Source organism: Neoarius graeffei, chromosome 22, assembly GCF_027579695.1.
Source record: "Neoarius graeffei isolate fNeoGra1 chromosome 22, fNeoGra1.pri, whole genome shotgun sequence".
Classification (NCBI taxonomy): domain Eukaryota; kingdom Metazoa; phylum Chordata; class Actinopteri; order Siluriformes; family Ariidae; genus Neoarius; species Neoarius graeffei.
This window is the reverse complement of record NC_083590.1, coordinates 34,836,682-34,850,540: the sequence shown is the minus strand read 5'-3', so window position 1 is coordinate 34,850,540 and position 13,859 is coordinate 34,836,682. Positions and strand designations below refer to the sequence as shown.

The 13,859-nt window shown below is 42.0% G+C and overlaps 1 protein-coding gene across 3 annotated transcripts in view; it reads right to left on the bottom strand.

Moving 5' to 3' along the window:
- thrb (thyroid hormone receptor beta) overlaps positions 1-13,859 on the bottom strand; it is a 395,543-nt gene that overhangs the window by 381,022 nt on the left and 662 nt on the right. The gene's annotated exons all lie outside the window — the stretch shown is intronic.

Sequence of the window (13,859 nt, the reverse complement as noted above, 5' to 3'; positions counted from 1 at the left end):
GCGGTGGTGTCGTGGTTAGCACTGTCGCCTCACAGCAAGAAGGTTCTGGGTTCGAGCCCAGTGGCCGATGGGGGCCTTTCTGTGTGGAGTTTGCATGTTCTCCCCGTGTCCGTGTGGGTTTCCTCTGGGTGCTCTGGTTTTCCTCACAGTCCAAAGACTGTACTACTTTCAGTCCAAAGTTTTTCTGTGGCAAGTCAAACACACATGACGTTGATAGATTTTATTTCACATTAATGAATTCATAACGTTCTCCATTAGCCATGAGAGAAAGTCAGGGCGTCGTATCTTTTCGAGTCAGAAAATCTAGACGTGATTTATGAATGTGAGTTCACAGGAAAGGGGCGGGGCTTCCAGTAAAGTCAAAGAATTCAAACCACTAACCCAACTGCCAATCATTCCACTTTCAGGCATTGATCAGCTCATCTGCCATTTTTCTGAACACATACAATGAATGATATTATAACACTCAGAGTCACGGATATTGCTATTCATTTTATTAACTTAAGAAGTACACTACCGTTCAAAAGTTTGGGGTCACTTTGAAATGTCCTTATTTTTGAAAGAAAAGCACTGTTCTTTTCAATGAAGATCACTTTAAACTAATCAGAAATCCACTCTATACATTGCTAATGTGCTAAATGACTATTCTAGCTGCAAATGTCTGGTTTTTGGTGCAATATCTCCATAGGTGTATAGAGGCCCATTTCCAGCAACTCTCACTCCAGTGTTCTAATGGTACAATGTGTTTGCTCATTGCCTCAGAAGGCTAATGGATGATTAGAAAACCCTTGTACAATCATGTTAGCACAGCTGAAAACAGTTGAGCTCTTTAGAGAAGCTATAAAACTGACCTTCCTTTGAGCAGATTGAGTTTCTGGAGCATCACATTTGTGGGGTCGATTAAATGCTCAAAATGGCCAGAAAAATGTTTTGACGATATTTTCTATTCATTTTACAACTTATGGTGGTAAATAAAAGTGTGACTTTTTATGGAAAACACAAAATTGTCTGGGCGACCCCAAACTTTTGAATGGTAGTGTACCAGCTAGTCAAGCTAGTATTAGTCTGACTGATTGTCGAGGTGTATAGCTTAATAAAATTTCTACTACACATTTTATATAATCTCAAATCAGACAATCCGTGTATGAAATGTAATATTGCATTGACAAATGCTCCAGTGAAACCGAATGAAAATCAGACCCAGTGCTTGACAAATGATACAGCATTAATTATTTAACAAAATGGCGAAAAAATGTTTGGTTTTTTTTGTTATTTGTCTTTGAGACTTATAGTGGTATTTTGACCCCCTGAATTCTTATAGACTTTCTTTGACTCTTGTAATATTATTTTGACCCTTAAAGGAACAGTCCACCGTACTTCCATAATGAAATATGCTCTTATCTGAATTGAGACGAGCTGCTCCGTACCTCTCCGAGCTTTGCGCGACCTCCCAGTCAGTCAGACGCAGTCAGACGCGCTGTCACTCCTGTTAGCAATGTAGCTAGGCTCAGTATGGCCAATGGTATTTTTTGGGGCTGTAGTTAGATGCGACCAAACTCTTTCGCATTTTTCCTGTTTACACAGGTTTATATGACCAGTGATATGAAACAAGTTCAGTTACACAAGTTGAAACGTAGCGATTTTCTATGCTATGGAAAGTCCGCACTATAATGACAGGCGTACTAACACCTTCTGCGCGCTTCGGCAGCGCATTGATACGGAGCTCAGATATCAATGCGCTGCCGAAGCGCGCACAAGGTGTTAGTACGCCTGTCATTATAGTGCGCACTTTCCATAGCATAGAAAATCGCTACGTTTCAATTTGTGTAACTGAACTTGTTTCATATCACTGGTCATATAAACCTGTGTAAACAGGAAAAACGCGGAAGAGTTTGGTCGCATCTAACTACAGCCCCAAAAAATACCATTGGCCATGCTGAGCCTAGCTACATTGCTAACAGGAGTGACAGCGCGTCTGACTGCGTCTGACTGACTGGGAGGTCGCGCAAAGCTCGGACAGGTACGGAGCAGCTCGTCTCAATTCAGATAAGAGCATATTTCATTATGGAAGTACGGTGGACTGTTCCTTTAAACTTGAACAGTGTTATCCTGTCTCTTTTTATCCAGCATTTTGGCCTCCGTAAAAATTTACCTGCATCTATAAAGAGCGTCATAATAGTTTAAAAACAAACTCAGAGAGCACACAATTTTTTCCCTCATCAAGTGAATCGAATGCACAAGGCCTCTCCCTAAACATCGTCCTGTCCCCTCTGCTGAACCGGAGCATTTCACTGATTCTGCCATCGAGTCTGACCATCTGTCTGTATGCATTTGGAGAGAGGACTATTTCTTCTTCTTCTTTTTTTTAATCAAAAATCGAGTACGAACTCCATAAAAAATAAAAAAATGCACCCCTGTGGTTCCAGCGGCCACGCCAAAGGTCCATCGAATATGAAAAGAGACCACATCCAGTCAGTTTCTGCTTATATGAAGAAAAAAACCTCTATGAAAGTTCTGTTACGCTACCTTTTTCCCGCGAGTAATATTTTATCACATTTCACCTTCAACTAAACATTCTTATCTCATTTCAGTATAATAAAAAGGCGTGGTGAAGGATGAGCTCTCTCTCTTACTACACACACAGATTAAACAGAGTACACAACACTTCCAGACATGATAATGCCGGATGATGTAATAAACTGCTGTCAAATTCATAACAAAAACCCCAAACTTAACCCTGGTGCTAACACTGGTCTGGTACAGTTCCGTCATTATCAGCAGCACTGAAGTAAAATGGAAAGTGAGTTGCCAGTTTATTAGGCACGCCTCGCTTGTGCTTCAGCATTTTTGTGAATGATGGGACGTCCAGATTCTGGGGAATAATTTTTTTCAAAGATGTACATTCTCAGTGTTTTTTTGAAAATTAATACTAATTAATTAATATTGAGATTATATGTAAGATGGGCAGACAGACAGAAAAACAGACAGATAGATGGATCAATAGACAGACAGACAAAAACAGACAGACAGACAGACAGACAGACAGACAGACAGATAGATAGATAGATAGATAGATAGATAGATAGATGCACACAGACAGATAGATAGACAGGCAGACAGACAGATAGATAGACAGGCAGACAGACAGATAGATAGACAGGCAGACAGACAGAAAAGCAGACAGACAGAAAAACAGACAGACAGACAGACAGACAGACAGACAGATAGATAGATGCACACACAGACAGATAGAAAAACAGATAGATAGATAGATAGATAGATAGATAGATAGATAGATAGATAGATAGATAGATGCACACAGACAGATAGATAGACAGGCAGACAGACAGACAGACAGACAGAAAAGCAGACAGACAGAAAAGCAGACAGACAGAAAAACAGACAGACAGATAGATAGATAGATAGATAGATAGATAGATAGATAGATAGATAGATAGATAGATGCACACAGACAGATAGATAGACAGGCAGACAGACAGATAGAGACAGGCAGACAGACAGATAGATACAGACAGACAGACAGACAGAAAAGCAGACAGACAGAAAAACAGACAGATAGATAGATAGATAGATAGATAGATAGATAGATAGATGCACACAGACAGATAGATAGACAGGCAGACAGACAGAAAAGCAGACAGACAGAAAAACAGACAGACAGACAGACAGACAGACAGATAGATAGATGCACACACAGACAGATAGAAAAACAGATAGATAGATAGATAGATAGATAGATAGATAGATAGATAGATAGATAGATAGATAGATAGATAGATAGATAGATAGATAGATAGATGCACACAGACAGATAGATAGACAGGTAGACAGACAGATAGATACAGACAGACAGAAAAGCAGACAGACAGAAAAACAGACAGACAGACAGACAGATAGATAGATAGATGCACACAGACAGATAGAAAAACAGATAGATAGATAGATAGATAGATAGATAGATAGATAGATAGATAGATAGATAGATAGATGCACACAGACAGATAGATAGACAGGTAGACAGATAGATAGATACAGACAGACAGACAGACAGACAGACAGAAAAGCAGACAGACAGAAAGGCAGATAGATAGATAGATAGATAGATAGATAGATAGATAGATAGATAGATGCACACAGACAGATAGATAGACAGGCAGACAGGCAGATAGATACAGACAGACAGACAGAAAAACAGACAGACAGACAGATAGATAGATAGATGCACACACAGACAGATAGAAAAACAGATAGATAGATAGATAGATAGATAGATAGATAGATAGATAGATAGATAGATAGATAGATAGATAGATAGATGCACACACAGACAGATAGAAAAACAGACAGACAGGCAAACAGAATTACAGACAGACAGACAGATAGATAGAAAAAGACAGACAGACAGATAGACAGACAAACATACAGTCAGATAGACAGACAGACAGGCAAACAGACATACAGACAGACAGACAGACAGACAGACAGATAGATAGATAGATAGATAGATAGATAGATAGATAGATAGATAGATAGATAGATAGCGACAGACAGATAGAGACATAAACAGGGAAACAGACAGACAGATAGATAGATAGATAGATAGATAGATAGATAGATAGATAGATAGATAGATAGATAGCGACAGACAGAGACATAAACAGGGAAACAGACAGACAGACAGACAGACAGACAGACAGACAGACAGACAGACAGATAGATAGATAGATAGATAGATAGATAGATAGATAGATAGATAGATAGATAGATAGGCACAAATTTTCCAATAACAGCAGTCATGTGTTTAGTCCTTATACGACAGCAAATTGGCAATGGCTACAATTATTTTATTCATTAATGAATGACATCATGCTTCTTAACCATTTTATAATTACTTTTAATGCTGTGGAATCTCTTTGAAAAATGTCAGCTCCTGTTATCACTTAAGTTATTACTGTCGTTGCCTCTCCAGCCTTTTCTCCTCCCTCCCTGTCGAGACAGAATCACAAGCTCCTGTGCCCTACCCACTGATACAAAGCACTGACACAATAAGATCATGTTAAATAAACATTTCCTTACAGAAAGCTTCACCATATCAACAAGTGTACTTTTTTAATCTGTTTATTATTGTTTAGATTAGGTGGTGCATTCACTGTACACTATTAGAAACCTGATCCTGTGTTTTGCCTTGCCGCCGGCAATACTGTCAGAGCTGTATGCTTAAGAAATTTAACCAACATGTAATGACCAATTGAAGACACTGTTAATGTGTAAACTCCTTTATGTGACTGGTTTTGTTTTGAACAGGCATGTCAACCAAAACTATCCAGACGACCGCAGCGCTGTGGTCAGAGACTAACCTGCTGTGCATGATGCACTTGTTCCACCACCACAGTGTATCAAATTACCACCATGTCAGTGTCACTGCTGTGCTCTGTAGGTGCATTATCCAAATAATATAGCCTTGTAGTGGTCACTGGTGGCTGACAAAATGTGCATAAGAACAGATGGGCTGTGGTCAGTAATTGTACACCTAGAAATTGCACTTTTATGGTGGGTGAACCTGAAAAAAAAAAAAAGCCAAGGAACCTAAAGAACAGTCAGCTTGGTTTATTCTGATGCAGAACATATCGTTCGTGAACAACTCAGCTCATCGATTCAGAACATAAAGAGCCAATTCATATAACACATTGGGTTTTTTTTTAGATTTGGACAAAGCTAATACTCTTGTTCTGTAATTTAATCAAAATGCCGCCATGGAAACCTCATTTGAAAATCTGAGCTGTTCCTTAGTGTGAATGATGGCACTAATATATGTGTTGTGCCACGGGATTTTTGTACCAGATGCTCTGTTTACAGAATGCGTAGAAATGGCGTTGAAAAGCATGCGATATTTTGCACTGCTGGCTGATCCAGTAACTATCAACGAATAATCACCTTGACAGCGCCCCTACGGGATACATTTACCACTTTTACAGCGCTTTTCAATGCCGTTTCTATGTATTCTGTAAACAGAGCATCTGGTATAAAAATCCCGTGGCGCCACACGTATGGTTCTTTATATGAGGCAGCATGAGAAGAAGGATCCTTGTAGACAATGTATGTAGCCCTGTGCATGCACAGTTGTAGTGAATTTACAATTATATAAATAAATAGAGTAGGAGTGCTTAACTGGTAGACCAGGGTCAGGATGCGGATCCTGCAAAGCACACCGATCTTCATTTGAAAACTACCGAAGCAGAGCCAAAGCATGCTCTGCAAACTGAAAACGGCTCTGAAAACTTGTCTAGTTTCTCTAGACACAGGTCACACACGTTTACAGTTGTGGTCAGAAGTTTACATACCGTACAGTGACATGAATGTCATCTTGAACATGAATGCCATGGCAATACTTGGGCTTTCAGTAATTTCTTAGAACTGTTCTTTTTCCATGGCAGAATGACTGTACAGCATACATCTTTAATTTAAAAAAAAAAAAAAAAACACTAGAATTTGGTGCACAAGTTTTAATTTTCTTTGGGTTTTCTGAAATCAACACAGGGTCAAAATTATACATACATCACACCTAATATTTGGGTAAATGTCTCTTCGCAAGATTCACCTTGACCAAACATTTTTGCTTACCATGAACAAGCTTCTGGCAGAATTCTGGCTGGATATTTCACGACTCTTCATGGTAGAATTGGTAGAGTTCAATTTTTTCTTTTTTTCTTGGCATGGACTCAACTTGCACGGTCCATATATTTTCAATAGGGTTGAAGTCAGGACTTGTTTTAACCTTAATGTTAGCTTGCTTTATCCTCCACAACCAGCTCTGATGCGTGTTTGGGTTCATTGTCCTGTTGTAACTCCCAAGTCATGTTCAAGTTTCTGATGGTGTATGTTGAAGAATTCTGAGGTAGTCCTCCTTCTTCATTATTCCATCCACTTTGTGCAATGAACCAGTTCCACTCGCAGCAAAACAGCCCCAGAGCATGATGATCCTACCACCACCACCAGCTGGTACAGTGTCCCTCTGTACATGGTGGCCAAACAACTCAATCTTCGTCTTATCTGACCATACAGCTTTCCTCCAGAAGGCTTTTTCTTTGTCCGTGTGGTCAGCTTCAAACTAAAGTTAAGCTTGAAGGTGTCAATTTTGGAGCAGGGGGTTATTTCTTGAATAACAGCCTCTTAGTCCATGGTGATCTGAACTGTATACAGTGATCCATCAGCTTCCAGTTCATGGCGGGGCTGTGCCATGGTGGTTCCCAGGTTGTTCCTGACCATCCAAACCAATTTCCTTTCAGCTGAGGGTGACAGTTTGGGTTTTCTTGAAGCAAAGTGGCTTGGCAAAGTGACTACACCTCACAATAACTTGGATACAATTGTTTGAACTGATCTTGGAATTTGCAGTTGTTTAGAAATGGCTCCAAGAGACATTCCGGAGTTGTGTATATCTGCGATCCTCTTTCTCAGCTCTGCACTGAGCTCCTTGGACTTTCCCATTTTACTTATTGGTCAAGCCAATGAGTTCTGTAAACAAACCCTTTTTATGAAGGCACAGAGAAGCAACCAGCTGTAGTCAATCATGATCACTAACGGGAAGTTAAGAGACCTCGGCCTTGGCAAGATAAGAGACATTTTGGAAGTTTCAGCACCTCTGAATTAATAATCTAAGTGAGCGGATGTACATTTTTGAACCGAGATGTATAATTTTGACCCTGTGTTGATTTCAGAAAACCCAAAGAAAATTAAAACTTGTGCACCAAATTTTAGCGTTTTGTTTAATTAAAGCTGTATGCTGTATAATCATTCTGCCACAGAAAAAGAACAGTTCAAAGAAACTATTGAAAGCCCAAATATTGCCATGACATTCATACCCAAGATGATATTCATGTCACTGTATGTAAACTTCTGGCCACAACCCTATGTAAATAATTTAACTGAAAGCAGCTCATCAGAGCTGAGTCAAATAAGCCCAGAAGGTTTTTGGTTTTTTTTTTCATTCTATTTACCCTCTCTGGTCTGATTAGGAAACTGACTACATGTATTGTTTAAAAATAGGTTGACAATTAAAACATAATGTTTAAAAATGAAGAGACAAAAAAAAAACAACAATATGTTTATTCTTCCTGAATCTGATTCAAAACGTGCCTCATCTTTCAGAGTCAAAAGTGGTAACATGACGAAACACAACATAGCATCACCACTTCAAATGAGATTCTTTATAACCGTAAACAAGGCGGCGCAGTGGTGCAGTGGTTCGGACTGTCGCCTCACAGCAAGCAGGTTCTGTGTTCGGACCTCACAGTTTATTGAGGTCTTTCTGTGTGGAGGTTACATGTTCTTCCAATACCTGTGCGGGTTTCCTCCGACAGTCCAAAGACATGTAGGTCAACTGGCTAGTCTAAATCGCCCATAGGTGTGAATAGTTGTTCGTCTCGGTGTTTGCCCTGCAATAGATTGGCGATGTGCCCAGGGTGAACCCCACCACTCAAAGGCCAAAGCCAAAATCAGCTGGGAATGAATGAATGAAAACAAATAATTAATAGTTAACTGCTGTTGCTATTCACATGGATGTGTGCCATTTGTAAGCAAAAAATTGTATGCAACTGGACCTTTAGAGGGCGGCATGGTGGTGTCGTGGTTAGCACTGTCGCCTCGCAGCAAGAAGGTCCTGGGTTTGAGGCTGGCGAGGGCCTTTCTGTGTGGAGTTTGCATGTTTTCCCCGTGTCTGCATGGGTTTCCTCTGGGTGCTCCGGTTTCCCCCAAAGGCATGCAGGTTAGGTTACTTGGTGGCTCTAAATTGACCATAGGTGTGAATGGTTGTTTGTCTGTGTCAGCCCTGCGATAATCTGGTGACTTGTCCAGGGTGTACCCCGCCTCTCGCCCATAGTCAGCTGGGATAGAGTGGTGCTTGAAAGTTTGTGAACCCTTTAGAATTTTCTATATTTCTGCATAAATATGACCTAAAACATCGTCAGATTTTCACCCAAGTCCTAAAAGTAGATAAAGAGAACCCAGTTAAACAAATGAGACAAAAATATTATACTTGGTCATTTATTTATTGAGGAAAATGATCCAATATTACATATCTGTGAGTGGCAAAAGTATGTGAACCTCTAGGATTAGCAGTTAATTTGCAGGTGAAATTAGAGTCAGGTGTTTTCAATCAACAAATGGCACAAACAAAGGAGATTTCTGAGGACCTCAGAAAAAGCATTGTTGATGCTCATCAGGCTGGAAAAGGTTACAAAACCATCTCTAAAGTGTTTGGACTCCACAAATCCACAGTTAGACAGATTGTGTACAAATGGATGAAATTCAAGACCATTGTCACCCTCCCCAGGAGTGGTCGACCAACAAAGATCACTCCAAGAGCAAGGCGTGTAATAGTCGGTGAGGTCAAAAAGGACTCCAGGGTAACTTCTAAGCAACTGAAGGCCTCTCTCACATTGGCTAATGTTCATGAGTCCACCATCAGGAGAACACTGAACAACAATGGTGTGCATGGCAGGGTTGCAAGGAGAAAGCCACTGCTCTCCAAAAAGAACATTGCTGCTCGTCTGCAGTTTGCTAAAGATCACGTGGACAAGCCAGAAGGCTATTGGAAAAAAGTTTTGTGGACGGATGAGACCAAAATAAAACTTTTTGGTTTAAATGAGAAGCGTTGTGTTTGGAGAAAGGAAAACACTGCATTCCAGCATAAGAACCTTATCCCATCTGTGAAACATGGTAGTGGTAGTATCATGGTTTGGGCCTGTTTTGCTGCATCTGGGTCAGGACAGCTTGCCATCATTGATGGAACAATGAATTCTGAATTATACCAGCGAATTCTAAAGGAAAATGTCAGGACATCTGTCCATGAACTGAATCTCAAGAGAAGGTGGGTCATGCAGCAAGACAACGACCCTAAGCACACAAGTCGTTCTACCAAAGGATGGTTAAAGAAGAATAAAGTTAATGTTTTGGAATGGCCAAGTCAAAGTCCTGACCTTAATCCAATCGAAATGTTGTGGAAGGACCTGAAGCGAGCAGTTCATGTGAGGAAACCCACCAACATCCCAGAGTTGAAGCTGTTCTGTACGGAGGAACGGGCTAAAATTCCTCCAAGCCGGTGTGCAGGACTGATCAACAGTTACCGCAAACGTTTAGTTGCAGTTATTGCTGCACAAGGGGGTCACACCAGATACTGAAAGCAAAGGGTCACACACTTTTGCCACTCACAGATATGTAATATTGGCTCATTTTCCTCAATAAATAAATGACCAAGTATAATATTTTTGTCTCATTTGTTTAACTGGGTTCTCTTTATCTACTTTTAGGAAAAATCTGACAATGTTTTCGGTCATATTTATGCAGAAATATAGAAAATTCTAAAGGGTTCACAAACTTTCAAGCACCACTGTAGGCTCCAGGATGAGCGGCTACAGATAATGGATGGATGGATCTTTAGAAAGCTGAATAACCCTGAAATAGAGTTTATAACACGTAGTACGAAGTAATTCCAGGTTACTTCTGTCGTAATTATTCGACACAAGGTTTTCATAAAACAATCTTAGCCAATAAACAAAAGTAACTGACAAAAATATTTCTAAAATGCCGGGCGCGGTGGCGCCTGCCTGTAATCCAAGCTACCGGGAGGCTGAGGCTGGCGGATCGTTTGAGCTCAGGGGTTCTGGGCTGCAGTGGCCTATGCTGATCAGGTGTCCACACTAAGTTCGGTATCGATATGGCGCTCCTGACGGAGGGGTCAAAGCCCCTGTGTCGATCAGTAGTGGGATCGCGCCTGTGAATAGACACTGCAGTGCAGCCTGAGTAATACAGTGCATACATGTCAACCTATACGGATTGTCCGGAAATTATACGGATTTTAGCTCATTTCAAGGGCGTATGGACGTATAAACAAAGTCTTATGGATTTTCAGTATTTTCTGACCTAAATTTATTTTGTGTATCTTACTTGAACATCGTCAGCTGATCGTCGCAAAAACATATACAAGCTCGATTTATAGACAAAGAACAGCGTGTATGCAGGGGCAGATAACCCAGACTATGTGAAACCGGATGTTTATTCCTCAAGCCTCGTGCAGTATCGCGACTGTGAGACTTCGCTCGTTCCGGTCATGCGCACGATCTGCATTTAAATGCGCCAAACGGTCATTGTTCGAACGATTTTTTCATTGTGCAGAGCGACATTGTTTACACCTGAGAGATTTTGAATAGCGGCTGCTGAGTGAATGAATGGGAACACCGAGAAAGAAAATGAGATACGGCGGGCGGTATCTTCCTGAATGGAAGGAGACATTTAATGGTGTCATTGTTCAGGTGAAAAATGAGGAGTACGCGCACTGCACAGTTTGTGCGCGAGATATAAAAGTTGCGGCGTCTGGAGTTTACGACGTGAGGGAACACGAGGTCCAAACTACATCAGCGAAATTTGCACCAGAAACAGAATCAGCCGCAAATGACGATGTTTGCAAAGCCGAAGACCGATGATCAACCAACAAGTGTAATAAGAGCAGAAGTTACAATCTGTAATTTTATTGCTCAGCACAATTTGCCGCTAGCCGTTGCGGACCACCTGACAGAACTGTTGCCGCGAATTTGCACGGACAGTACGATTGCGAAATCTATCAGCTGTAGGCGCACCAAAACAACGCAAATAATCAAAAAGAGCTTGGCCCCCGAAGCTACACTACCGATCATCCAGCACTGCCGGACATCGCCATTTTCCTTGATGATCGACGAATCCAATGACAAAAAGACGGACAAGCGACTGGCCGTTTTGGTGCGGATCTTCGACATAAACAGAGGGGCGAAGTCAAGAATCATAGACATGCCCGTGTGCAATATCGGCACGGGCGAGGCGATTTTCGACATGCTGGACGAAGTTCTCAGGCAAGTTATATTTACTTATTTATTTATTAAGTTTGGTGCAGGGCGGCACGGTGGTGTAGTGGTCAGCACTGTCGCCTCACAGCAAGAAGGTCCGGGTTTGAGCCCCGTGGCCAGCGAGGGCCTTTCTGTGTGGAGTTTGCATGTTCTCCCCGTGTCCGCGTGGGTTTCCTCCAGGTGCTCCGGTTTCCCCCACAGACATGCAGGTTAGGTTAACTGGTGACTCTAAATTGACCGTAGGTGTGAATGTGAGTGTGAATGGTTGTCTGTGTCTATGTTGCCCCTTTTCCACCAAAGCAGTTCCAGGGCTGGTTCGGGGCCAGTGCTTAGTTTGGAACCGGGTTTTCTGTTTCCACTGACAAAGAACTGGCTCTGGGGCCAGAAAAACCGGTTCCAGGCTAGCACCAACTCTCTGCTGGGCCAGAGGAAAGAACCGCTTACGTCAACGGAGGGGGCGGAGTTGTTAAGACCAACAACAATAACAAGACCGCGAAAGATCGCGACGAGAAGCAGCAGCTGTACAAACGCGAAGTCATCCATTATTATTATTGTTGTTGTCGCTGCTGCTGCTTCTTCCGTGTTGTTTTTGCTTCGATATTCGTGCCAAGGTTTAAACAAACGTAGCGACGTAACTGACGTATACAGCGACGTAATGACGTGGCACCGCGAGCTATGGAAAAGCAAACTGGTTCTCAGCTGGCTCGCAAGTTGAACGAGTTGTGAACCAGCACCAGCCCCGAACCAGCCCTGGAACTGATTTGGTGGAAAAGGGGTATGTGTCAGCCCTGTGATGACCTGGCGACTTGTGTACCCCGCCTTTCGCCCGTAGTCAGCTGGGATAGGCTCCAGCTCGCCTGCGACCCTGTAGAACAGGATAAAGTAGCTAGAGATAATGAGATGAGATGAGTTTGGTGCAATTCGAAGGCTATAAGGATTTTATGTTGATTTTATGGATTTCTTCCTCTGATACTACACGTGGACGCCCAAAGGGGTTGACATGTATGACAGTGGGACCCAGTCTTTCACACTTAGTCGGGTGGGACGGTGGCGTAGTGGTTAGCACGGTCGCCTCACAGCAAGAAGGCTCTGTGTGGAGTTTGCATGTTGTCTGCCTGGGACTGGGTTTCCTCCACAACCTAAAGACATGCGGTTACAGGTTAATATTGAGCGAGGCACCTAACTCCAGGGCGCTGTTAGCATGGCTGCCCACTGCTCTGGGTACTGTACGTGTGTGTTCACTGCTTCAGATGGGTTAAATGCAGAGAGGAAATTTCACAAGTGTGTGATGAATAAAGTTGTGCTTTCTTTCTTTCTTTCTTTCAATTTAAATGCAAATGAGTCATTTCGGAGTCGACTCTTATGACTGAGCCGAGTCAAATGATATATGATTCACTAAAAAGAGCCGGAATTCCCATCACTCATGGAGAACCCAGTGCAGCCTCTCCCTTCAGCTTTTGACCTCAAAAGCCCACCTTGGGTGGAGAAACAGCTTTGTGTTTCCTGATCCCGAATAACCCCTAAGCCCCTTCATAAGTACACTACTTAGTGTATTAAATGACAGCACGCATCCTAGTGCACTATAGTTTCCAACCAGGGAGTCGTTTAGGACTGGATGCGCTGAGCTCGCGCTGAATTCTCTGACACAGTTGCGTAATCCTTATCTACGGCGGCACACGAAGGACATTTGGTTTTAATTCCCTAACAGCGAAACGCGAAGTCGAATGAAACTCGAGCTTCACCACCCTGACAGTATTTCAGTATTATTCCAGATGTCTTGTCTCGCCTTTAAAACACGGATTTCCAGAAAAACGACTCAGTTCTATGTGATGATGTGACATGTTATGATAGCGTCCGAAATATCGCGAGATATTGTCGCGCGACTGGGCTTTTCTTTTCCTGGATTAATTATGCTAAAACAACTGGCATGAAGGGTGCAGTGTGTGATAAAGTTGTGTTGACACT